This window comes from Hippopotamus amphibius, chromosome 8 (assembly GCF_030028045.1).
Source record: "Hippopotamus amphibius kiboko isolate mHipAmp2 chromosome 8, mHipAmp2.hap2, whole genome shotgun sequence".
NCBI lineage: Eukaryota > Metazoa > Chordata > Mammalia > Artiodactyla > Hippopotamidae > Hippopotamus > Hippopotamus amphibius.
In genome coordinates this window covers 52,354,546-52,382,471 of record NC_080193.1, presented here as the reverse complement: position 1 = coordinate 52,382,471, position 27,926 = coordinate 52,354,546, and the positions used below count along the sequence as shown (strand labels likewise).

At 45.1% G+C, this 27,926-nt stretch overlaps 1 protein-coding gene and 1 pseudogene across 7 annotated transcripts in view; both read right to left on the bottom strand.

Moving 5' to 3' along the window:
- The window catches only part of MGAT5 (alpha-1,6-mannosylglycoprotein 6-beta-N-acetylglucosaminyltransferase), a 355,963-nt gene that overhangs the window by 318,206 nt on the left and 9,831 nt on the right, over nt 1–27,926 (bottom strand). The gene's annotated exons all lie outside the window — the stretch shown is intronic.
- On the bottom strand, nt 13,209–15,343 carry LOC130858778 (major facilitator superfamily domain-containing protein 1-like; annotated as a pseudogene).

Genomic DNA, 27,926 nt, shown 5'->3' with positions numbered 1-27,926 from the left:
TATTTAACCCAATATATCCAAAATATTATTGTAAAACATGTAATCGGCATTTCTGTATCATTAATGAAGTCTTTTACATTCTTTTCTTCACACTAAGTCTTCGAATGTCAGTGTGTATTTATAGCACATCTCAATTCAGATTAGCTGCCTTTCAGGTGCTCAAATAGCCACACGTGGCCAGTGGCTGCCACGCTTAACAGCCCAGATTTAGACAGAGATGGGCAGATACAGAGGAAGAGAAGGGGAGGGATGAGGCCTTGAATCGAGAACTAAGGGAGTATGACATCCAGGATCACCTATGACCCACAGTCAGTGTTCATAAGGGGTCAGGTGTCATCAGTCTTCAGACTCAACAGTGAGTAGTACATCAGCACAATCTGCTAAGCAAGAGAGAGCCGGGGTCACCATTTTGGTGCCCAAAGAACCAAGCCCACAAGTGAAGAATCAAAGTCCATTACCACTGAGTAGCATGGAGCTCAGGTGCACATCACACATGTCTGCTAGACCCAAAGCCACAGTATGACCCTTTGGCAGCTACCCACGTGGAGCTCAGGCTCCCAGGAGAGAAAGCGGGAGAGCTGCCCTCTCTCTGCCCTATGGCGTAAGCTCCACCCAAGGAAATCAAACAACAGGTCCCTCCCATCTACAAGCTGTAAAGGAGAAGGGGAACACAGGCAGATGAAAACAGGAGAAGGAAGCTACCTCAACACTTGCGGTGGGCACAGTAATGGCCCCCAATGAGGTCCCTGTCCCAATTCCCTGAACCTGGCAATGTTGCTTTACACGACGAAAGGGGCTTTGATGGTGTGATTAAGTTAAGGATCTTGAGCTGGGAAGATGACCCTGGATTATCCAGGTAGAGTCAAGGTAATCAAAAGTGTTCTTATAAAAGAGCGGCAGGGTTGTCAGAGTCAGAGAAATATGGAATCCCAGAAGCAGACGTCATGGTGATGTGATCACCTGCTTTGAAGATGGGGGGTGGGGAGTGGGGGGTGGCTGCCTCTAGAGGCTGGAAAAGTCCAGGAAACACAGTCTCCTCTACAACTTCCATAAATAATGCAATCCTGCTGACATCTTGATTTTAGCCCAATGAGACCTGTTCTGGGCTTCTGATCTCCAGAACTTCAACAAATCTGTGTTACGCCACCAAGTTTGTATCAACTTGTTACAGCAGCAATAGGAAACTAACATACCATTTGCAGAGTGGTCAGCTAGACACACACATGGGTTACCATGACCCTGCAAGGTATCAGAAGTAGTAACTGTAGTTGTCTTAGTATTAATGGCAGCAGCCACATGTATTGAAGGCTTACTAAATTTCAAGCACTCTGCTAAATGTCACCAATATTTTTAAAAATATACTTTTCATTTTGGAATAACTTTCAATTTACTGAAAATTGCGAAGATTGTGCAGAGTCCCTGTATCTGTTCACCCAGCTTCCTGAACGCTAACCTCTTACACAACCATGATACATTTGTCAAAACCAGGAAATTAACATCAGCACAACACCATTAACGAAACTGCAGACTTTTTTCGGATTCCACCAGTTGTCACAAATATTTTATCTTCCCAAGAGCCCCATGAGGGGAGCACCATCCTAATTGCTCCATGATAAACGAGGATTCTGAGGCTTATTAATAAGATCCAATCACTTGCTCGGGGTCACAACAGTGAACACTAGCAAGGCTTTTCAACCTGATGCCTCTGTTTGGCTTTTCAACTTAACCCCTACACCATAAGCTCCCCTGGATTTCATCATCCCCATCTTATAGGACAGGAAAACCCAAGGAGAAGCAAGTTACCCAAAGGTATGCTGCCAGAAGCAGCAGCAAACCTGGGGGTGTCTGACTCCAAAGGCCACGTTCCAGCAACACCATCTCCCTCCCTGACAAGGAGGAATGAGGAGCCGCCAGGGGTCATGAGAAGCTCCTGAAATCCATGAAAACATAGTGGTGGCTGTGATGGGAAAGGAGGGGATCAGGCCTCTGGAGAATGCCTACCTGTCCAGGGCCACTAGTAAACCTAAGAGCTTCCTGTGGCTCTCAGGCAGCAAAGGGAAACCGAAGGGGGCCCACTAGGGAGTCCTTTACAAGGAGCTTTTCTAGAGGAACGGGCAGCACAGGCAGCTGCCACCAATGACTGTCCCAAATCCAGCTTCCATCAAACCACCGGTGTCCTTGCTCTGGGGCCTTTACAACCTGATTCAAATGAGCTCCTTGAAAACATTCCTCTCCTGGGGGATCCTGTACCTCCAACCTTTCTAGCCCCCAGGTTCTACCAACTCAGCAGCAAAAGCAGCAGCAGGTGGAAGAGGTTCTCCCACTGGGAAGTCGTTAACCTCACACACAACTACACACAGCAAGTGCGACGGGAACCAGGACAAACTCACCTGGGTCACCCACAACAAGCCACCCTGGTCACTTTTCTCCCAGCCTTTATTTCCTCAGTGGCATTCCATGACCCAGCAGGTCTCTGGGCACTGTGACAGTGATTGTTTTGCTATCTCTACACATCTCTCTCAGTGGTTCTCAAACGGGCAGCCTCGCCTGGGAACTTATCAGAGATGCAAATTCTCAGGCCCCAGCCCAGGCCTACAGAATCAAACTCTGGGGGTGGACCAGCAATCAGGGTGTTAACGGGCCCTCCAGGTGTTTCTGATGCCTGCTACCGTTTGAAAACCATTAAACTCTATATCCCCTGCACCTCTCCATGGCGGACCTAGGACCTAGAAATGTGTTCGGAAAGCTCTCTGTCTGCAAATAAACACAATGTCATACACCGACTGTGGGCCCAGGGCAGGAGCGCACTAGCCCAGCTGGGGTAGCTGTATCCATTCATCACAGAGTCAGGGAGCAGCGTGGGCCAGGGCAGGCCAGGCCTGTGCCACATGCTGCAGGCCCATCCTTGGCTTCATGGTGCTTAAAGGGAGAGCTTGAAGATACCAATCAAGCAAACCTACAGATGAACAGAAAATTACAAACTGTGACAAACACTATGAAAGAAAAAAGTGGGGGTGCCACAGAACAGGATGATGGGGATCTCCTTCCACCTCAGCGGTTGAGGGAGGGATCCCTGAGGATAGGACCCTTAGGCTGAGACATGGAGGAGAAGCAGGAGTCAGTCAGGCACAGAGGGGAGGAGGCAAACATTCACAGTAGAGGAATGTTTGTGCAAAGGCCCTGGGGCAGGAGACAGTGTGGTGTTTTGGAGATTAAAGAAGCCAGGGTGGGTTGAAAACAGAGAAGGAGGCAGAAGGAGTGCTGGGGAGATAAAGTTAGAGAAGTTGCCCAGCCTTGGATCCTGCTGCAATCCACAGGCTTGGTTGGGAGCCTATGGTGGAGTCTAAGCTTAGGAGGCCCATGAATTTTGGGCAGAATGTTGACAATAAACACAACTGACATTTATCCAGCAGTGGTCTAAGTGTTCCATGTAAAAATGTAACCCTTGCAACAACCCATGAGAAGTTTCATCATCATCTCCACTTGACAGATGAGGACATTAGCTAAGTTGCCCCAAGTCACCCAGCTAGCGAAGGATTAGAACCTAGTTGGACCAACTTCAGAACCCAAGCTCTGGACCATCTCACCACACGGCCTCTTGGCAGAAGACTGATGGCAGTGATCTGGTTTGCGCTTTCAAAAGCTCTCTGAAGATGCTGCACAGATAGGGAAGAGAGGATGGAGACAGAGGCCACTGCATCATCCCAGCAAGAAATGGCAGCAGCTGGGCCAGGGTGGTGGCAGCAAAGACATCCAAGCAAGAGAAATGTCTGGGTACAGAGAAAGAGTGGTTTCTTCCAAGGGGCACTTACCAAGTTCTCAAACTCCTGAACAAAAGTCTGTGCATCTTCTATCAGAGAATCAGTAAGGGCTGGGAAGAGGGCTCCCTGTCCTGGGAAATGAACCCAAACCACAGGGCTGTCATCATGACAGAAGTAGCACTTGGCCTCTTCAATCCAAGCTACTGTCATTCTTTTTTTTTTTTTTTTTTGGTATTGAAATATACTTGATTTACAATATGTTAGTTTCTGGTATATGGTAAAGTGATTCATTTATAAATATATATACTCTTTTTCAGATTCTTTTCCACTCTAATTGATTATAAGATATTAAATATAGTTCCCTATGCTATACAGTAGGACCTCGTTGGTTATCTACTTTATATATAGTAGTGTGTATCTGCTAACCCCAAACTCCTAATTTATCTCCCCCCCCCCGCCCTTTCCCCTTGGTAACCATAAGTTTGTCTATGTCTGAGTCTGTTTCTGTTTTGTAAATAAGTTCGCTTGTATCTTAAACGTCAGCAATTTGAGGAAAAAGTCTGTTCCTTGCTCAGAATGGATGTCGTTATCCACCAGGAAAGGTCACCAATGGCCGAGATACCTCGCACAGTACCCACATAAACAAGGACTGATTCAAATTTAGAGGTAAAGAGGCTTTCTGCTCGCATCTGAACAAGCAGAGTTTCCTCTAATTACCTTGATTGCCTCACAGCTCATCAGGGAAAGTATGAGAGCACATCGCTCAGGGTGGCTTATGTTTCCAGAAAAGTCCCACCTACGACTTGCTAACATGGTGTGGGTCTTGGGGAACCCAAGCCATTTCCTTGGGTTCCCATTTCCTTGGGTTCGATTTAGAGTCTGAGGGGTGTGGTGGTGCTACCCAAATGTAAAAGGGTGGGCAGGGGTGTGAGGGTTCACCCCATCACCTGACAGAGCCTGAGACTCAAAGCCACTGACTGAGATCTGTGTTGGCAGCGGGGACCCCCCACACCAACCACCAGAGCCACTGGGCTTCCTGTCTCCCACGATGGGTTGCGTCTGGACACCACTGGGCTGCCATTTCCCCAAGATGAGCCTGGCTTCTGCCCTCTGACCTGCAGGTCTGGACACAACTTGGACAGGCCAGCTGTGGGGTGCAGCGGGCTGCTACAGGAGAGGCTGGACACCGTTTCCTTATGTAAATCTGTCACAGCCTCACTTACTACAACTGTGAAAAGGCCATGTGGATTTCAGAGGTCTGAAGGGCTTGGTCTACAAAGGCTATGGAAGTGGGCTAGCTGTCCTTCGGAAGCCCTCTCTGGCATGACCATCCACCCCCCCCCCACCCACCATTCCTCTGTTTCATTTTCTTCTTCCTTGCGCCAATGAGCTACAAAGTCTCTGTCTAACCTGGGGAGTGAAAACTGCTACATCTTTCTGTAGTTTACAAAAGTATTAAACTAACTACCTCTTGTTTTGTAGAGCTCCTGTATTTTTGCTTTAGAGGACAGTGAACCTTAAAAAGAGAGCTGCAGGGACTTCCATGGCGGTCCAGTGGTTAGGACTCCACGCTTCCACTTCAGGAGGCACGAGTTCGATCCCTGGTTGGGGAACTAAGGTCCATCCTATGTGGTGCTGTATGGTGCAGCCAAAAGAAAAAACAACAACAACAAGAGCTACAGCCCTACCCCTGCCCCACTTGAAGGGGCCAAGAAGCCTCTAATGATGCAAGAAAGATAAAGGGACAGGATGGGGAGGAGAACCCCATCTCTCTGGGCCTGAACCCCCACAGTATGAGGCCCTGAGGGGCCTCCCTTCCTAAGGAACCTTAAGCAACAGTTAACGCGCCACACAGTGCACTTTGGGGGAAGTGCAGCCATCACCTCCAAGCTGATGGTCCTCTAGTGGCCTATAAGATGCCAAGTGAGTGGCTTAATCGCCCGGCAGGGTCTAGTACGCGATATATAAAACTCCTCCCAGACAGCAAGCCTATAAATGCAAAGCATTATCATTTGTAACAGGATTAATAACAACACAGGCTTGAAACCAACAGATACCACTGGATTACTTTTCCAACCTCTTCAGGGAGACCACTGAGTTTGACAGAGGCTTTTATTTTTTGTTTCCAAGCAAGACAGCATTTCCCACCATGTGACAGCAGGATCCCCCTCCAGGGAATTTACTTCTGATGCATCTGTCCTGCTGATGACAGGCTGCCTGAAGTACAGGGGTTAAAACAAACCAAACGAAAAAATACACTCTGGAAGAAGCTCCAGAGGAATTTTACAATTCTGATTAAAAAAAAAAAAAAAAAAAAGGACCAAAGATCTACAGATCAAGCATCAATAACAAAAAAAAGGCTTAAGGGGGAGGCAGGGGCGATGGTTGAGGAATAGGATGAAGGAAGGTACAAACTTCCAGTTATACGATAAATAAGTACAAGGGATGTAATACACAGCATGATAAATATAATTAACACTGCTGTTATATTTATGTTCTATTTGAAAGTTGTTAAAGTAAATCCTAAGGGTTCTCATCACAAGGAAAACAATTTTTTTCTATTTCTTTAATCTTGTATCTATAGAGATGATGGATTTTCATCATCTCATATTGTGGTCATCATTTCATGACGAACGTAAGTCAAATCATTATGCTATACACCTTAAACTTACACCGCTCTGTATGTCAATTATATCTCAATAACACTGGAAGCTTAAGGAATGTTGCAATGTTTCCTAAGCTGTGTTTCTTGAACCACCTGGGGTATTGGCTAAAAAGGAGGACTCCATGCCTTGGGATGGGGTTGGTGGGCAGCTGAGATCTGCCTTTTTAACCAGCTCCTTTGGTCCTTCCTTATACAGCTGAAATTGGCAAGCTGCTGCCCTACCAGACAGCTGAAGTCTGAGAATGATCCCAATTTTTTTTTTAAACTAAGTCTCAATCACATTTGCGTGTAACTTGGGAGATAAAACAGAGTTCACCGCATTCACCAGCCCAAGTCTCTGGCCCCCAAATCTTTCAACAAACAGTTTATTATTTTAAAACATGAAAAAGACATTGATTTTACATTTGCTTCCTTTCTTTTCCTTCGATGAAGTCTCTACAGGCTAGCAGTGATCTACAAAAGTCAACATTTGGAAACAGGGATGAGATGTCCCCATGGGGGTTGAGCTGGCCCACTCTGCTCCATAAGAGGTTTCCACAAGGCTCCCACACTTATGCTCTTGCAGCCTGACAATTACTCAAAACACAGACAGACTCCATGACATACTTTCCAAACGTGGGTCTCAGAAGACACAGAGGCAAAGCGAATCAAAGCACACTGAGCATGGAGGGATGGGGTGTAGATTTGGGAAGAGCCCCAGTCACAACAGCCTCAGACCCAGACATCTGATACTTTCTCCCAGGGAGTCACAGAGCCTCAGAGAGAGACAGTGATGGGGTTGAAACAGAAGACATTCATCATATAACTTTGAACTGATATCCCATTACCAGATCACACCACCTAGAGTGTGCTCTGTCTCCACAGTTTTGTAACTCCTATAATTATCTTGTGAAAAGCATGATTAGGTCATAGTATGTTTCTCTGTGTTAAAAAACATGCAGTTCTCACATATAAACATTTAAGATTCCCTAGGGTATTTCTAATCACCCTAATATGCATTTTCCCACTTTTCAAATATACTGGGAGCCTCTAATGATGGAAACAGCCTGGTCTGCTCTTGAGCTCTGAAACGCTGACCTGCAGAGCGGCTGATGAGGCTACTCCAGCATCAGTGTGGTCTCCTAGCTGCCAGAGATGAAATCTACAACTGGCAATCTCCAGGCATGGGTGTCAGGAGAAACAAGAGAGGGAGTTTCCAAGTTAACATCTCCTCAACTGGACCTCCACGTCTTTTGTGTATTAACTGCCCAGTGGCAGCCATGACCTAGGGGACAAGGTACATGGATAGCTTCTCTGCACAGACACCAAGAGAGCCAGAGCTCAGAAATATATGACAGATCTTGATTCAAAGGTTTGTTTTTTTCAGTAGGTGAAGCTCTCCCTCCTTTACTGTCTGCCTGAAAAGCCTTGCTGGTATTTCTTTAAGACGGGTGAACAAGCTGTCACCCAAATCCTAGGAGGCAAGGGGAACGGAACACCATGTACTGTGCCCCATGGAAGTGCTCAGCCCACAGGCGAGCACTTCACTGACTTCTGATGTCTAACAGCCACTGTGAGGCTTATCTGGTTATTCTGTAGCCCCACCCCCTTCCAGTCCCAGCTCTAGTCTGTGCCCTGACTGGCTGACACCTGTAGGATACATCACTGGGGCTCCGGTGCCTGCTGGCTTCCCATTGGTTCAGCTTAGCAGAGGCCCAGCAGAGGATTGGAGAGCAGAGGAGAGAGGGCAGGGTATTTCTTCCCAGATCCATCACTCCTTGGATGCCACACCTTGGGGCAGATTCTTCTTGAAGGCAGCTCTTGCTGGGCAGCCCCTCTCCAGTTCCAGATCCCACTGGGCTCCAGTAACTCTACTTTGTCCCCTTGCGCCCTTAGCCCTAACAGTGATACTGATGTCCCACTGCTGTGAGTCCCTGGGTGCCTCAGGATGCCTGGCCAGCACCTCTGTAACTGTTCCTTTCATTAGTCTTCATTCAAACTACCTGGGGTGAATTCTGTTTCCAGCCAGGGTACTCTGATACTGGCTCTCACTCTAAACATAATTGCTTTTGCAAGTGAGATAAAATGCAAAGATGTGGGTCAATAAGCTTGGGGGACATTTTGAAGAGTGTGTTAACCCGTTAGCATAAGTACTCAGTTGAGAACAGTTGAGAAGAGCTGATAAGGCTCATTCATCCTAATACGGCCTTGAACCCAACTCTTAGTCCAGCCAGATAATGGCAAGCCCAAAGTGTGGTTTAGGGCCTCTGGACTCTGTCTGTAGTAGCTGCACAGGGATTTTTTTTTTTTTTAATTTACCCCATGTTTTCTGCATACTAATAGAAAAAAGAACTCTGAGGGGCCCAAGGATCATGTCAAGCTCCTTTGGGGAAAATAATCTGCAAAGAGGGCCATGATAATAGCTACCTGTCACTGAGCTTGTACACATTTCGCAGCAGCCCTGCGAGGAAGCCTTCTTTGTCTTCATCTGACAGATGAGCAAACAGATTCAAAGAAGTTTGCATGCATAAGCAGCTTGCCCTGAGTCCCCAGATGGACCTGACCCCAATGCTCTTCTTTCCTGTCCATCCCACTAGTTCTTAAAAGAGGGAAATCAGGATTCAAGGTCTCCAAATTACTCCTCAATTGGGCCTTGAGGGAACAGACCCCCTAGAGGTAGGCAAATCAAAAACACCAAAGGAAAAGAATTTAGTCTCAAGGACCAACTTAGCTCAGAAATTAGTTTTGAAAGCTCTCTATAAATGAAAAAACTTGTATGGTATGTCTGTATGGGGTAACATGTATAGTATATATCACTGTGGGTATATGGGTGGATGTGTGTGTCTATAATGATTGTTTATGCACAAAAACTGTCAGCAATAGTTATCTCTAGAAAAGTGAGCAAGCTGTGCTCTCTGTAAGGTTTGAATTTTCTACCATGAGCATGAAACTGAAGTTCTTAGTTAAAGAAGCAGAAAGGAGGGGAAAAGGTTTATCTGAGCATATAGACAGGTGATTTTCAACCTCAGCTACACTTTGGGATCACCTGTAATCACCAAGGCCCCACCCCCAGAAATTCTAATTTAATTATTTTGGCGTATGGCCCAGTCTTGAAGCTCCAGGATAATTCTTGTGGGCAGCCAGGGTTGAGAGTCACTCAGTTAGTCCTAGTTCTTTAGTAGAAAATTTAAATCACAAAGAGGAGGGTCTTAACCTTTTATACACCATGGACCCCAGTGGCAATCGGGTGGTGTCTCTGAACTTCTCTGAATAATATTTTTAAATGCATAAAACACAAAACATTTCAAAGCAAACAAATTATACTCAGATTTAGTCACCACAATGTTTTAAAGTTGTGAGACGGTGACATCAGTGTTTATTAATACACCGCAACAAGATCAAAAAGTAGCTCTTGAATCTAGCACCCTCTTGAAGTAGTGATGTGTGCGAATATTTAGAGGTATCTGCAACAGCTGGAATGCAATATGGATTTACTGGTGACAAAAGTGGGATACTTCTAACTAAAATTGGGATACTCTGGGTTGTTGCGTAGGTTCATAATTGAAGAAAATGCCAAATTTCAGTTAGAATTCATTGTACATAAAGATGGAATTTTTTTTTCCATTCAAGCTCACAGATTCCCAGGTAGAGAAGGAAGAGAAGAGGGTGCTGTTAGGGAACAGAGCTCTAGGACGCCCTCATCCCAGCATCAGTATTACCAGTAGGTGTAAGATCTCAGACAGAAGGGACAGGAAAAAAAACACCTTCAACCTGATCACAAGCTAATTTGAGGCTGTTCCCCTTCTTTTTTTCTTTCTTTTTTTTAAGTAACTCTGTAAGGCTCCTTCAAGACATGAAAAATGTACATTTCCTGAAAACTAACTACACTGTATATTTTAATTACAGCAATATTTTTCAAGTACCACTTCATGTGAAAGGATCCCCGTTCCTTCCACTCAAAAGACTCAACTGTTTTATCTGCCTCAAGACATCCATCACAGGAGTGCCAATATCTTGGGATTTAAAAGGAGGTTTCTGGAAACTTTCTAAGTGGTTAATCAATAGGTTCTTTTTCATACCGTGCTAAGCTGCCTGCATTGAACCTGAACGCTTTTTTTCTTTAATCTGAATTTAAAATGGCATTTACCACATACTGAACGGCTGTTATACTGCAGGTACAGCACCGGGCTCTTTTTCTGAATCAGTCCTAATGCTCACATCCTTGCAGCACTACTATCCCACCTTCTAACACAGAAATTAAAGGATTAGGAACTTCACAACAGAGCCTGATACGACAAAATCACTCTCTCAGGAAGAAAAAAGAAAGAGGAAAAGAAAGCCCCAAATACATGTAACATCTGTGCTGAAATTCCAGTTATAAATTAAAAGGTAGTTATTTTTAACTAAACAATAAAGTATCTTCCTGGGCTGCGGAGGGACTACCACACCCACCTACCGTAGCAACAGACTGAACTAAGTAATGCAAAAGCCTACTTTTTCTCCACAGCCATGCTTTTCTGAAGAATGACTTTTAGGGACTTCCCTGGCAGTCCAGTGGTTGGGACTTTACGCTTCCACTGCAGGGGGCACGGCTAAGAGCCCTGGTCAGGGAACTAAGATCCCACATGCCCTGCAGTGCGGCCAAAAAAGAAAAAAATTAAAGAACAACTTTTCAAACTTCTTCCATTCACGAAGTATACAGCACTCAGATTAAATGCAGGAGAGGATGGCATGGTCAGGCCCAGCATGCAGGCCATCCAAGAAGCAGCGGCCAGTACCCAGAGATGAGAGAAACCCAGTCGTGGAGACGGGCACCCGGCAATCCCAGAAGCCTGGCCTCTGTAACTTCGACACAGGTTGGAGGGTCCCCAGGCCACCAACATCATCATTTCCAATAAGACGGTTCCCATCCTATAACTACAGAAGGGCTTTTGAAATAACCCTGCTCAAACATTTTGATTTGAAATGCTCTCAGAACTCATTTCCTTTGACTTAACATCTGAAATGGGGGGGGGCATTATTTTGTTTCCTGCCCCCTATGAAATCAGTTCCTCATGAAGGCATTTCATGGGGTGGGGGTAGCTCATAATTAGCCAACACCTTAACAGAACTTAGGATGCCCCAAACTCTGCTTAAAACAGAACAGGGGCTGTGGAAAGAAACCCACCAAAGAGATCACCAGGCAAACGGAGACAGCGTCAAGTGTAAACCAGCCCAACAGGAAGTCTTAGCGATTCACCCTTTGTTCTTTTCTGTCTCCACCACCAGGGTGGAAATGTACAAGAGACAAACACAGGAGAAGACTGGGGGTGGGGAAAGGGGTGACCAGGAGGAGAAAGAACGGGCCTTTATTGAGTCCGAGCAAGTTTAAGGGGCTTCCACATGTGTCATTAACTCCTTTCATTTTTCCCACAACCTTATCAGACAGAAAATCACCTCTTCAATTGTGAAATGAAACCAGCTGTCAGAGAGGTTAAACAACTTGCCCAGAAACATACAGCCAGCTGTCAGAGAGGTTAAGAAACTTGCCCAGAAACATACAGCTCGTAACAGCAGTCAGAATTGGAAGCCAGATCGCCTTGGCTCAGGACCACGCTCTTTCTCCTGCCCTTGACTCCTCAGGTCTTGAATTACTTTCAATTCAAATTTCAAGGTTCGGGAGTTCACAGGTGGTGCTGTGGTTGAGAATCCACCTGCCAATGCAGGGGACACGGGTATCTTCCTGCCCCAGGAAGATACCACATGCCACGGAGCAACTAAGCCCGGGCACCACAGCTACTGAGCCTGTGTCTAGAGCCCGTGAGCCACAACTATTGAGCCCATGTGCCGCAACTACTGAAGCCCATGCACCTAGAGCCCATGCTCCACAGTAAGAGGCCACCACAATGAGGAGCCCTCACACCACAATGGAGAGTAGCCCCCACTCACTGCAACTAGAGAAAGCCCGTGTGCAGCAACAAACACCCAACACAGCCAATAAAATAAACAAATAAATTAATTTTTTAAAAAATTTCAAGGTTCAGGAAAATATTATCCCAGTTCCTAAAAAACTCCCCTAGGTTATACTCTCTTGGAGGGGGGGGGAGGGAAGAATATTACTGAATATCCAGGAAGTTAGAAGAAATGGGGGGTGGAAAAGGTCCAATTTAAATTAAAAAAAAAAAACCTGGATTGGGGGTTGGGGATGGATTCCAGAAACAGTTGACACTGATGAGTATTCAGGTTCTACAAGGAATATTCAGCAAATGATTTGTGACCAATTTTAAAAGGTGGTCTGCAGCACAGAATGGATTTGTGCTGCCCTTTCTGGAAGATACCCTTAGTTGGTCAACCAGGCGACAAGGGACAGAGACACAGGGCTTCTGTTAGCAAGCCATGTGACCTGGTCTGCCACATGACATCTCTCACATGACATCACTCCCAAAGATACCATCCCAGGCCTGTGAACCTCACAAACCAGTCGCTTTCACAAGTATTTTGTTTTTTGTTGTTTTGTTTTTTAATTTTTTATTTTATATTAGAGTATAGCTGATTTACAATGTTATGTTAGTTTCAGATGTCAAGCAAAGTGATTAAGTTATATTTACATATACATATATTTATTCTTTTTCAGATTCTTTTCCCATATAGGTTGTTACAGAATATTAAGTATAGTTCCCTGTGCTACACAGTAGGTCACTGTTGCTCATGTACTTTATTATTTTTTTTCCTTTCGCAGTGTTTTTATTTATCCTTGTAGATATGCGATCATCATAATTTACAGGACACTTTTTAGTAATTAACTGGACTATAAGAAAAGCTGTACAGAAAGTCTGTACCACAAAATCATGTCCCTAAGGGATTAGGGTCCTCAGTAACAGAGAGATAAAGAAGCTTAAGAGGAAGCAACCTCTCATAACTAAAGAGAGCAGAACACAATCTGCAATTTGTGGAAATGAAGCTCCATAAAAATATCTTTCAAATATTCCCTATTACAAAAGGGAATGCTTATTAAAATGCCATTGTTTATTCTATATAAAACATCCCTTCTACCCTCTCAAAAGCTTTTTTTTTGCTTTAAGATAAAGAAAAGGCCATACCCCTAAGTTACACTTTATGAAAATTATCTCAATACAAGATCCAAAGATTTCCATTTTTTGCTATCCTTACTCAAAAGTAAGGGCATTGCCTGCAGGTACCACGTGCAATTTTCTAAACTTCACCATTGATGAGCCTGCTCCAAAGCAGAATTCTTCAGCAATACAAATGACACAGGCTAAAATCATCCTCACGATTATACTTTAAAAGAGGTGTATTCAAAATATAAATATAATAATTCTCCAGACCATTATTTTTCCTAACAACTAAACTCTAAATTAAAAAAAAAAAATTGGAGGTTTTCAAACCAATGATATGTGCAGCCCATTCTCATGACACAGTCATTTAAACTTCTCATTCTGCATGAGAAAGTTTTATTTCTTCCCTTTGTCTTGCAGAATAATTTAGGTTCCCACCCTGGGCACGATTCACCATGTAGAGTAAAACCACACATAAAAATGACAAAGAAACTCAGGCAATGAAGCAAACTTCTAAAAACAGATATCCCCTAGTATCCAGTCTCATGCCAGCAATGATGGAAATGACCGCCAACCCAAGGTTCTGAATGGACTGCGTGAAGCCATATGCAGTTCCCAGTTGATGTTCAGGAACCACCAATGCCACCACTGGCCACAATGCACAGGCGAGCAACAAGCAGGAGAGTCCCGGGAGACACACAGCAATCCGAGGGTTCCACAGCGTGAAGGCCAGCATCACGTGGGAGGCGAGAGTGGTCACCACTGCACACAGAACCCAGATGATGGTCCTTCCTGTTTTATCCACCGGGAGCCCACATACTGGGGACATGGGGGCTGATATTACATATACAATGCTGTTAATAGCACTCGCTGCCTGGGAGGAAAATCCAAATTTCTCTGTAAGGAAAACTTTCCCACGTCCAATGAATGGGAACACAGCAACATAGTAGCAGACACAGATGATGAATATGAGCCACAGGGGTAAGAGAAGTGCTTCACATCGGTTAACTTGATAACTTCACCTGTTTTTCCTTGCTCTTTATGAAGGATTCGTTCTGCTCTCTGATCCAAGTAAGCAAGGGCCAGGGCACAGACTAGTGAAAGAATACATGTTATACCCCCGATCATAAGTGTGACCCCAAGGGTTGTGTGACCAGCAGAACCTAGTGAAGCTTCAACGTTAGAATATAGCCATCCCATGAGGTTCATGTTTACTGTACTTCCAGTTCTCGCCATGCTAAGTTGGAGTCCAAACACCAAGTTTAATTCTTTGCCTTTAAACCAACTCACAGTATATGTATTCTGGGCAACTGCTAAGGACTCCCCACCAATCCCAAACACAAACCTTCCAAATTCCATCAGCCAAAAAGCATTCAATATTCCACCCGGAGCAATAACAACCTGTCCAATGCAAACAAAGCAACTAAAAATAATGGTGCCCCGTTGTATTCCAAATACTCGGTCTATCAAAAAGCCACCAAAGAAACACAAAACTACATTGGGCCAAGAATACCAGGCATACAGCTGCATGAATTCTGTAGTATTCACCTGCATATCCCATTTAACCTGAGTCTGAAGGGCAGCAGGATTATCACAGCAAAAATAGCTGCCGAAACCAAGGAAGCACATCAGCAACAGCCCCACGAGCCGGTGCGCCAGGCGACTGGGGTCGCAGAGGGCTGGCAGCACCCCAGGGGCAGGGTGGGTAGCAGGGGCGCCTCTGCCAGCCTCGTCAGGGCCGCCTGGCAGCAGCGCCCTCGCTTCCTCCTCTTCCTCCTCCATCAGGCCGGTGGGAGACCGACAGACGACGACGACTGCAACTCCGGGAGGAAGCTGCAGCCTCTACTTTATATATAGTAGTGTCTGCCCGTTAATCCCAAACTCCTAATTGATCCCTCCCCCCATCTGTCCCCTTTGGTAACCGTAAGATTGTTTTCGAAGTCTGTGAGTCTGTTTCTGTCTTGTAAATAAGTTCTTCACAACTATTTTGGCCATACATCCCATTAGTAACAAGTGAGCATGCACCCCTATTATATGTTCATTTATTTAAAAATAATAAATGTGTAAATATTACTAAAATGTGTCCTTAATTTTTAAGGGAAAAAGGCAAATATAAGTTAAAGTTCTCATATGTTCTTCCCATATCCCAAAGGGTTATCCTGAGTACCAAATTTTGTAAATCACTGCCCTGGGCCTGCAATACCGTGAACACCTGCAGCCCAATGGCCGTCACCTTCGCTCCACCTGAGCCACAACCCTGACCTCTCCTTGTCTGATTCAGATGCCCTGGTCCCACTCCCAGCAGTGATGACCTGCTCTTCACGCCTCAGGGCCCGGGGGTCACGTGTTTCCATTTTCTCGGACTCCAGAGCCAACTCCTCCCAGATTACCTCCCTGAACGATTTATCACCAATGCCCTCTTTTCCCCTAAATCCTTGTCCTTCCAATATAATCACCCAGCAAAACCCCCAACCTGTAGCCACAAACTCAACCTCACAGCCTACCTCTTCTTCCGCACTCGGCAGTACCAGGAAAAGCAGATGTTCCCATGTACCTTCATCTCCTGCAGGCTTTCACCATCAGGAACCCAGCCTTCTCCTTACCCTCAGCTCCATTTCCCTTTATCCTCAGCCACCGATTCCAAACCGGCAGCCCCTTCCACGCCCTATACCCAGGAGCCCACCTGACCGTCCACCCCATCCATCCCTGCCACCATTCTTTCATTCATTCCACCATTTACTGAGCACCATGGTGTGCCGGCTGCTGCTCCGGTGCTAGAGGCAGGACAGAACCTCACAGCTCTCTTTCACTTTCTAGTAAACAAACTGACATCAGCTGTTGGGAGATGATGACAATAAAGCTGTTACACAACAGGGAGCAAGCAGTGGCCAGAAAATCCTGGTCATTGGGATGTGACCCACTTTGCTTCTTTCCCACTTCTCCCCCTTCCAATTTTTTTTTTATTATTATTGAGATAAGATTCATGTAACTGAATTAACTATTAAAAATGTCCAATTCGGTGACATTTAGTCCATTCACAGTATTGTGCAACCAGCACCTCTGTCCAGTTCCAAAACATTCTCATCGCCGCTAGAAACCCCGGGCCCACGCAGCAGCCCCCCTATTCTGCCCCTCCCCCAGCCCCTGGCAACCACTAACCTGCTTTCTGTCTCTGAATTTACCTATTCTGGATAGTTCCTATCGATGGAACTCTAAGACTCCCCTCCAATTCTGCTAACAGCTCTGATCTTCCTGCTTTCTTCCCTCCAGCCACCTCCTCCTCCTCCTCCTTCTCCTCCTCCAAGGCCTCCTCTCTCCTCTGTGCTTGTCATCCATCACCTGATACGTGGGTCCTCAGACCCCAGGCCCTCTCCGGCCTCTATCTTCAAAATCTCCTTCTGAGCTGGCTCCTTCGTTCATCCTTTCAAAAACAAAACAAACATCCATGGATTTCCTAGGTGGCGCAGTGGTAAAGAATCCGCCTGCCAATGCAGGGGACATTGGTTCGAGCCCTGCCCTGGGAAGATTCCACATGCCATGGAGCAACTAAGCCCGTGCGCCACTAAAAAAAAAAAACAAACATCCACCTTGACCTCGCCTTCTCTTGCCCTCAAGACAGCTCCAACACCCTCCTTCTCTTCTCTGACTCAGAATTTGCAAAGGTCTTCAGAGATGTCCATATTGATACACACACACACACACACACACACACAAAACCTAGGGGGGGGCCTCATCTCTCCAGGCGCTCTGGTGCTGCGATGCACGTGACCTTGGGTAACCGTGATAAACACTCTGTGCCTCGCTTTCCTCCTCTGTAAAATGGGAATCAGAATAACACTTACCTCACAGGGTTTTTATAAAGAGCAATTAAGTAAAAGCACTCCACATGCTCATCCACGTGCCAGGCACACTGTATGGGCTCAAAAAATCTTATCACTCTGTTGAGGACAACCGGTTCCATAAAACCCAACCCCCTGAGCTGCTCTGCAGAACCAGGCCTCTCTGGCCCTTCCTCCAGGGCTTCTTTTGGGCTCAGCCTCCAGGGGCTGGCTCTTTCAGAGCAATGCTGTTTCGGGGGATGATCTTATCTACTCTCCTGGCTTTAACCACCACCTGATGCAGGAAATGCCTCAACCCCCATCTACCCCACCCTTCCCTCCAGTTCAAGCCAGCTTTGCACTCACCAGGGAGCACCTGTGTGGCACATCAGCAACCCTAGGACCCTTGAGCTCAACACGCCCAAAGTTAAGGGTGACCCTCCTCTCCTACCCCTTTAGCCACCTTTCCCCCCACCCCCACTCCAATGCCCCAAGATCTCTTGCTGGGAGCTCTGCAGTAGCCTCTCCCCTGCCCAGTCTCATTCTTGTTCCTTCCTCCCTTTACACTGTAGCCAGAACACCCCATCTGAAACCCAAAGCTTCCTGTGTCATCCCCCTGCTTAAACCCTTTCAAGAGCTTTCTCTGCACTGTTCTCAGGAGTGAGCCCAAATGCCTTCCCCAGGAAGGCTTCATCTCCTGACCTTACACCATCTCCATCAGCCCCTGCCTCACCCTCTATGCTGTAGGAACTGCTGGCTGCTGGGGCAATGCTACAGTTAGTTCACACGGCTCCTCTGCTTGGCAGGCCTTTCTCACTAATTCTTCCAAATTCTGCACATCTTTCGAGGCTCAGTTCAGGCATCACCCCCTCAAGGAAGGCTCCTCTGATGCCTCAAATTGGACTAAGCACCCTTCCTGCCTGACAGCAACTGACATCAGGTGTTTGTGGGTCTGTTTTCCTCCTTAAACTTCCTGAAGACCTTGTTTATCTCATCCATCCATCCACCCAACCATCATCCATCCATCCAACCATCTATCCATCCATCCAACAAAAATGCCGCAAGAGCCTACACTGGGCCAGGCACTAGGAATACAACAGTTAAAACAGACACAGTTGCTGCACTCAGGCAGCTGACAGTTCAGCAACAGAAACAGTAAGAACATGTGACCGCCACTCCCACACACACAGCAGCTGCACAGTGTGAGCTCCAGAGCCAGGCTCCCTGGGCTCAAACCCTGACTCTCCCACTTGTTAGCTGGGAAACCTGGGACAAAGGACCTCACTTGTCGGTGCCTCGGACATTAGAACAATCACAGCTACCTCATACGGTTGTTGGGAGGACTAAAAGAGCTAAGAGATGTAAATCCATGGTAAGTAACCATAACCCTGCCTGGCATATAACAAATGCCTTCTAAGAGTTAGCTGTTCTCCTTGCTGATGGCGCAACGGGAACCCTTATGACAGGGCCCCACCCTAGATGTAGGGCCAGGTGATGCATTTGCCTTTGTGCCCCTATGCCTGACTTACAGGTGCTCAGAAGTGTTCACCGGGCAACACTGGTGAGCCCTGCAAAGATGATTCGGCATCAAAGACTAAGTCATCTGCGTAACATCTGACCTGACTCGCCCACTTCTGCGGAAGAGGCAGAGGCTCACAGAGGGAGTTAGCAGGCGGGAAGCACCGGCCCCCAGATCTCCTGACTTCCCACAGCTGCTGTCCCCTGCCCTGTTCCAAGAAGACTCTTGTCACCCGAGACAGCACAGCTGCTCTGCATCTTCCACGGGCTCGCATGATCCACAGCAGAAAGGCTGTGGCTCACCACCTAAGCCACCTCTTTAATCCCCTTGCTTCCCTTTCTCACCTCCAGGCCGGTTTTCTTTTTCTGTCTCGTGGCCTGTGGTTGTCTAACTTCCAAGGGGAAATCTGGCCCTTCAAAAAGAGCACCAGAGATCATGGTCATCTTCATGCAGCAGCTCAAACACATCACAGGACCGGGTGCCCCAGGCTCCCCAGGCCCTCTCCTGCTCCCACTGGATGGGGGAAAGCTTCTCCTCCAACGCCAGGAAGTTTCATTTTGCCTACTCTGGGAGTCAGTCTTTTTTGGATGCTCCAAGTTTGAGAAGGCAAATCCCCCAGGGACCTGGCTGTAGAATGAAGGCCAAGTAACAGCTCTCATTTGAAAGCCAGATCCCCTGTTTTCAGCCCAACACATAACTCTTCCGCATCCACCAGCTTGCTCTGGTTCCCAGCAGTGGCCTCTGAACGGCACGCCACTCTTTGGTACTGCTGACTTGACGATGAGAGGCAATTCAGCACGATGCTTTCAGAGGCCGTAGGATTTACAGAACTGCTCTGCAAGGAAACTTTCACTTCCACACCTCAACTGGCCTGGAAGGAGGCAAGAGAACGTGACACAGAGAAAAAAATAAATCCTGGAGCGCTGTGCGATGTCCTTTATTACTTCCCATGATTGGGGCTGTAGTATCAGTTCTAAGTACCTTGAGCTTCACAAACCACCTTTGTGCCTGCACCTCTGCTGGGTGTGTTCACACACGTGTGTCTGAGGCTCACAGCGGCACAGAGGCTCGTCACAAGCCAGTGTATCCAATCCTGGGAGTGCAATATATTCAAGTGCTGGGATTTTATCTTAACATCTCATGGTAATGATTATACCATGCAGATCTGCTTTGATATTCACAGTCATGGACAGAGTGCTAAAACCAGGGGCAGTAAATTTCATCTACGCACCTTACTATTGAAGAATTCATTATATTACTCTATGGCAATAGCCACTGGCTATCAAGGTGTTTGCCCTGGGGCTTCCTAGGTGGCGCAGTGGTTAAGAATCCCCCTGCCAACGCAGGGGACGCGGGTTCGATCCCTGCTCCGGGAAGATCCCACATGTCACGGAGCAACTAAGCCCGCGTGCCACAACTATTGAGCCTGTGCTTTAGAGCCCATGAGCCACAACTATTGAGCCCATGTGCTGCAACTACTGAAGCCCATGTGCCTAGAGCCGGTGCTCCGCAACAAGAGAAGCCACGGCAATGAGGAGCCCGCGCACCACAATGAAGAGTGGCCCCTGCTTGCCGCAAGTAGAGAAAGCCCGCATGCAGCAATGAAGACCCAACACAGCCCATAAATAAATAAATAAGTTTATTTTTTAAAAAAAGATGTTTGCCCTGGATATGAGATTTTATGAGTCTTCCTTTATCTTTCTTGGAAATGCTACAGCAGACCCACTTTTCAACAACAACAAAAAAGGAAAACCATTTTTTTCAGAAGAGAAAAACCATCTGCCTTCCCAACAAAATGCTCTCTACACTTTTATATGAAAGACGACCTCTAGTAGACCTTTTTCTTGCCAAACGGAACTTTTACCTAACCTAAGAGGAATTTCTCTTTGGCTCTCGACCTACTGCAGAACTCACCTTCAGACGTTTATTCAATAGGTGCCTTCACAATTCATTTATAGATGAGGCAGCCCAATTTAATGCATCTAAAGGAGAGCAGGCAGGCTTGGAATCAGACCTGAATTAAGCCCCCCAATCTGCACCTTATTAGTAGGGGGATCATACATCCCCATTTATGGGTGTTATCCCAGCCTCATAAATAATCTAATAGCACCCCTTTCACTCACAAAAGTGCTCAGGTTCAGATGATAAATTATGTGATCACCTTATATTTATGTGAGTCACTGCAGGCAGGACACAACTTCCCCATACTTTGGCTTTACATCTGTTCAATGAAAACAAGGGATTCCAATTTACAGGGCTGTCATAAGCATGAAATTAGACAGTGTGCTCAAGGGTTGGTTTCCAGGAGTACCCAGTATTCCCATGAATACCAGCTATGTGCTCAGGAGGTCCACTTTCTGGAAAAAGAGTTACCCTGTGTGTGAGGTCTTCACCTTTAGTTTGTCAGTTTGAAGGCAGGACTTGTATTTTCCGTTTTTTCATTGTGATAAGATCTAGAAAATAGTAATGGCATCTGTGTCCCGCAGCTGCATAATTAATTCTGTCATCCCTAACCAGGAGGTGACTCACTTATGGATATTTTAACTCCTATACTCTAGAGCTTCTGGACATCATTTACTCTCTCCACAATGGTAGGATTAAGATCAAAATTCACCCCAAACCAAACCTCTATGAAAAGCAGGCCAAGTGTATGTGGCTCAAAATAAGAAGTGGGAGAGGAATGAGAGATGCTTCAAACTGAGTGAAAGCCCCACCCCTCAGCCAATGAATTTGGTGAATTTCTTGCTTTCTCTAGCCAAAAAAAAAAAAAAAAAAAAAACAACTGGCCGTACCAATTCAATGATAGGACAGTTTCTCAATAAAAGGACCTGAGGTATCTCATTTTAAAAATTAGGCCAAATAGTACCCACAATTTTGCACGTGAATCTGTAATAGCATCATCAGGTCAGGAAGCAACAGAATTTGCTGTTCCCTTTTATAAAGAGAGAGAGGGAGAGAGAGAAATGCTATCAGTTCACTAAGTTTGCTAAAGACACCTACATTCTCTTTAGTCTGACATGAGGAGTAACAGTATCTTGTAACGGGGCTCCTCCTACGTCTTTAAGGCAGTGGCTTTGACTCAATAAGAAATTTTATCAATAAGGACTTCCCTGGTGGTCCAGTGGGTAAGACGCCACGCTCCCAACGGAGGGGGCCTGGTTTCGATCCCTGTTTGGGGAACTACATCCTGTTTGAGTGCTGCAACTGAGAGTTCGCACACCACAACTAAGGAGCCTGCATACCACAACTAAAAATCCCGCATGCCGCAACTAAGACCCGGCACGGCCAAAATAAATAAATAAATAAATAATCACATATTTAAAAAAAAGAAATTCGATCAATAACCAAACCCATAGAAAAATGAAGGCACAACATTTGAAACTACTCAATTCCAATCTTCAGCATATATTCTGAGACAAAGAATGAAACAATATGATTCCCATTATTATTTAATGTGGTTGCCCAAGGTATTACTAGTACTGGATGCGTGAAGATCCCTCCCAAGGTCAGCTTCTAAAGAATTAGAAAGGAAATGTTCAGCATTTTCCTGCTCTAAATATAGACTTAAAAGCTGTAAGAGGAAAAAAGATGCACGTGGCAGCCCAACAACGCCTCCAGGTCTGGAGGACAGAAAGGAACAGTGCAGTAGGCTACTCTGTGGCAAAGTCATTTCCTCTCAACAGAAATTTCTAGAAACAGAAAAAGGCTGATGCCATTCCCAGAAATCCAGTTACACCTGGGGCACGGCACCCTCTAGGGTGGACTCACTGGGTGGCCAGGTAGCAACCAGGACAAAGGGCACCCCTCATGAAGTTGTCTACCTCCACCCCAAACCCTACTTTCTGAGAAATGCCCCTTCCCCCACAAATTCGGAAAATACCCTGGCAGCCATTCGTGCAACATATTTCTTGGGCAATGAGCTTCTTAGAGCTGTGCTGTGATTCTGTAACCTTGAAGTGCACAACAAGGAAAACAGAAGTTGGGCTGCATGCAGCGAATTTTTCTGCGGAATGTCTGTGGTTTTTCTCCACTTGAAAAGCCGAACCAGAAATCACACTTCTGTTAAGGATCCAGATAATCAGTGCATTTGGCTTTAAATGCATCTTGTACCTTGTACGGATCAATACAAGCCTTGCTGGAGGACTGTGCTGACAAACTTGCCTCCTCGTGTATGATGAAAGAAAGGGCCAAGGACAAATCAAGCATAATGCTTTGACCAGATCTAAGAAGAAAATGAGCCAACCGGAGGTAAGTCCGCACCACCGCCACATCCATACCTGGCAGTTTTGGGGAAAGGCTGAGTCACGGGGTGGCCAACTTCCCAATAAACGGAAGAGACGGGGCAGTGGTGGGCTGTGTAGTGTCCAGAGCGCCCCCCAATTCTACTCCATGATTTCTGCGCCACCCACTCCTTGGTGGATTGGTGAGGTGGTACCCCTTCTCAAAATGTTTGAAATGCATAAAATAAAATACATAGGATTACAGAGGAAGTCAACTGACACTATCTAGCGGTGTGTAATAACCACCGTAATTTCTACGTCATAATGAGCATGACATTTCAAGATTAGCTGTTAGCCGTTTATAATGTGATATGACAACACTGGATTTCTATTGGTGACAAAGTCACAGACATTGCTAACATTACTGTGACTTGTGGCCAACATCCAAAAGTTAAGGGATTGCTCAATTTTGGTTACAGGTCAGTGAAAATCAAGGTGTAATATCTTCCCATGCAAGCCCACAAATCCCCTTGAGTCTCCGCAAAGAGGGCTGCGGTAGTTCATATGAAACGTGTGCGATAACCTGATTTTTTTTTTTTTGTATACACATTTTTGTGTATGTGCATGCTTTGGGAATCTGGTAGAGCTATAAAACAAAGTAGCTATTTTTCTTTTATAAAATTTTATATTGCTTCCAAGCCTTTATTCACATAACAAAAAGCATTTGCTGTGATCTATGTTAGAGCATCTACTAACTATATGCATTTTCTGCTTTTGATAAAAATGTGTCTTTTTCTGGAAGATAGAAAATTATGTTATGGGTTGTTTTTTAAAACACATTATTCTTTTTTCCCTTCCTTTTGGTTTTAACCTTATTTATTTATTTATGTAATAATCAACTGTAACTCTAGTTTTAGGAGAACAAACATATACAATGCTCATTTTTACATGTACGTTTTACATATTTTATATTTTTAAAATTGAAAAATGCTGTGATCAAAGGCATTAGTTTTATATGTATCCACAAACACAGTATTCCAGGTGAAACTGATAGAGAACAAAAACAGAGAAAACTGCTCATGAACCCAGGATCAAGGCTATCTCATTCCTGCGATAATCTGATTTCATTCCCTACTCTTATGGCTCTTCCAGAATAATGAGACCCACAACAGAGCCTAAACCCAGCAATAGCATCAACCACCTATAAGGGAGCGGGGAAGAGCTACCGCAAGGCAAGGGGGCCACCCATGGAAGAAGAGGTTGGGCCAACAACTCTATTCTTTTTTTCTCCATCAGCTGTACCCAACGCATGGGCTAGTTTATTTTCTTAAATGGTTAACGTTAAAGAGTTCTTTAATTCAGTTGACTCATGGAGGGGGGAAGAGATTACTTTGCAAATCACTCCCCTAGTGCTGCGCTCTAAACCCTAGTAAGCCTGAAAGCTCAAGGCTTACAGCAAACTTCCAACACCCCTTTACTCCCTGAAATCAAATTCTTAGATAACCTTCCTAAACACATTTTCAAACATATATGTTTATTGCCTTGATAGTAATATAAGTGAGAATAAAAGGAAGATAATTTATAACAAACTGAACATGTATTTCAATATGCAATTAGTTGGGCAAGACCACTCTAGAAGGCTAAAGAAGTTGTTAGATGCTCGTACTTAACGTAAAATCAAAAAACAGGTGAGTTACAAGTGTGGACTGACACAGGTGATGTGGTGATGCCATAGAGAGCTGTGATTCTCCAAAATGGCAAACACCTCTTGGCAAATTTCCCAATAGAACAAAGCACACTCTTCACTGCCTGGAAAAGTCAATGTTTATTCGAAATGTGCAGAATACTCTTTATGTGTACATTAGGTCTCTAGGTTCAGGGTTTTGTCATCCACAATCATCTCGTTACCGAACTGGTTGACCAGACCTGTGTTGGGGTCCTAGCCCAGGCAGAACCCCCCGGTCCTCACCAAGGAGGTTCTCTTTCAGATCAGATTCAAGTAGCCAGCAACGAAACCAATGGTGAGACTGGAACAGCGCAAGCTTTATTCAGTGGCCAAAGAATGGAGAAGCAGGAACCTAGTTCACAGATCAACTTAACCCGACTCGGGCAGAGATACCAAATACACAGGCAGGCTGAGGTTAAAGACTGGGGTTTGCAAAGCATGGGAGAAATATTCATGAGTTATCCAAGAAGAGGGGTGTGGTTTGGACTCAGAACGGTACCCTCTCCTTTTTAGTCACTGCAAGGGCTTTTCCAATGTTTGTCATGGCAATCGTCAACTGCCATGGCGCCTGTGGGTGTGTCACTTAGCATGTTAATATATTACAATGAGCATATAATGAGGCTCAAGGTCTACTGGAAGGCAAATCTTCCATCATCTTAGGCCTAGTTGATTGTAACCAACTCTTTTTTTTTTTCCTTTGAAGCTTCCACCTGAAACTTAGATAAGAGTAATTGGTTTCTACTCAAAGGATTCTGGGGCAACAGTCATGGTAACAGTCTCACAGTGAGACACAGGATACAGGAGGGGGTGTAAGACTAGTCTACCAATCACAGATGTTAGCATTCCTGGTTCCCATCCAATAAATGGTAGTAGCACCCCTAAGTCACTGACAACCAAAACTGCCCCCTAAATTTCTAAAATGTCCCCAATAAAATCCCTAGAGCTAGCCAAAATGCACACTGCAGTATCCATGCTCTGCCCACCTCTGGGTGACGTCAGGCTGGACCACTCAGGGGACACTCCCCAGGAAACTTGCATTTGCATAAGAAGAGAAAGATTAGCCTTGCTGAGTGGCTTACCCAGCAACAAGTGCCCTTACCCAGAGTTCTGCCCTTGGGACACAAAAAGCAGAACAAGGCAGGGAGGAGGAATTAAGCAAGGGAGGCAGCTGGAGGCAGCTAGGAAGCAAAGACGGTTCCTGGGGTTCCCAGAGCTTTGATCCCAGGCTGCCGGCAGCTCCCAGCTCTGCTCCTGTAGCCCTGACGTGAATTCTCTGCTTGTGTTGACGCAAGCTTCAGCGGGTTTGTGTTGCTAGCACCCAAAAGAGTTCTTATTCATTGCATACGTCTGATCATCTGCTAGGATGGCCACCCACCTGAACGAAGGAGAGCAGTTCATATCAAAAATGTTTAGGAGAACCTAGTCTACTGTCAGAGAACCTACTTTATTTGGGGGACACTGTCCAGATTTTACCAAAGCTCTCCATGCTGTAGTTGAAGCTCATTTACTTTGATTCTGTTCGCACTGCCAATAAATAAATGGGCCAGTGCTCATTCTTCATCTGGCATTTCATATTCTAGAAAGATCCAGATCATTCTGAAGGCTTTTCTGCCTCAGCTCCTTCCCATTCGTCTCATTAGCCACACAATAAAAATAACAATGTCGTCGTCCCCTGACAGGCTTGGAAAATTTAGATATCAGAGAAATTTAGCCTTTAAGGGCCCAACTAAGTCTGAGAAAAAAAAAAAAAAAAGTTTTTTCCAGAGTCTTTCCAACTCCATAAGTCCATGATTTAATGTCTCTAAATTTTATTATGCTCAGAAATAATACCACCCTAATTCAGAAATGTGACAATAAGGACCAGTTGCCAGAAAGGTGTTCTAAAGGAACCCAAGATGACTGTTTTCAACCTCTTCCACTAATGGACTCCATTATATCACAAAAAAGGCACTGCTGGAATCTAATGAATAAATAACTAGTACTTGAATAGAATTTGTGTCCATTTTAATTCCAGCTACTTTCCACAAGAAAGCCTCATTTAAATTAGAAGGGGGAGAGCCTACTTAAAAAGTTTCCAATACAAGCCAATTAGGTATAACATTAAATAGCAAAAACTTAAATGCTGAATCTAAGTGAATAAAGCAGAGAGTTTGAGTGTAACACAGGAAAAGGGTTAGTTTTCACATCTGCCAGATTTGTTTAGTGTAATTTCCGGAAGAGTTCTTTGGAGAGCTAAAGATCTCTTAAACGGGATGCCTTGTAAATGGAGGACCACAACTCACCAATGGCTTATGAAACTGATTTGGTACAAGGGTCAGAAAACTTTGTCTTCAAGAGCGGGAGAGTAAATACCTTAGGCTCTGCAGGCCAGATAATCTCTGTCACAATTGCTTGACTCTGCCATTGTTAAGTTGAAAGCAGCCATAAATAACCCTCCAACAAACAGGAGTGGCTGTGTTCCAACCCAACCTTATTTACAAAATGGTCTGCAGGCTACAGTGCTGACTCCTGACCAGCATTCTGAAAGCAAATGAAATAAGAGTAGAAAATATCAGAGGCCTTTAGAGGTAGAAGGGTAGGTACTGTCTCATGAAAGTTTTCTTGCTGCCATACGCACACGTATTATATATGTGAGTTCTGGTCAATATGTATTTCTTACTGTTGGTTGACGGTCAAAAGCCACTGTATTAGAAATGATAAATAGTTTGAGAAGAAAAAAAGTCTTCTGACTGAAACTGATAAGAGTTTAAAGGACTTTCATGTTTAAAAAAAAAAAGGAAAGAAAACAGGGTAGATATAATGGGCAAGTTCTTGAGCCTAATGTATACTCTTAAAAGTATATTTTAAAGTACATTAAAATTTAAAAAAAGAATATAAATTAGTTACATGTAGTCCAAAACAATCTTCAAAAGGACGCTAAAATTGCTTCTTATGCTATGCAAGTATCTGATCTGAGCTGTGTATCAGTTAGCAATGGCTGCATAACAAACTTCCCCAGAACTCTATGGCTTAAAATAATCTTCAATGCTTTCCACAATTCTATAGGTCAGCTGGCTGGTTCTGATGAACTGGTACAGACTTAACTAATCTTGGTAAGATATGCCAAGCAGTGGTTCATTTGGGGGCTGGCTAGTCCAGGAGGGCCTCAGCTGACACAACGTGGTTCCTTCCCCTTCATCTCTC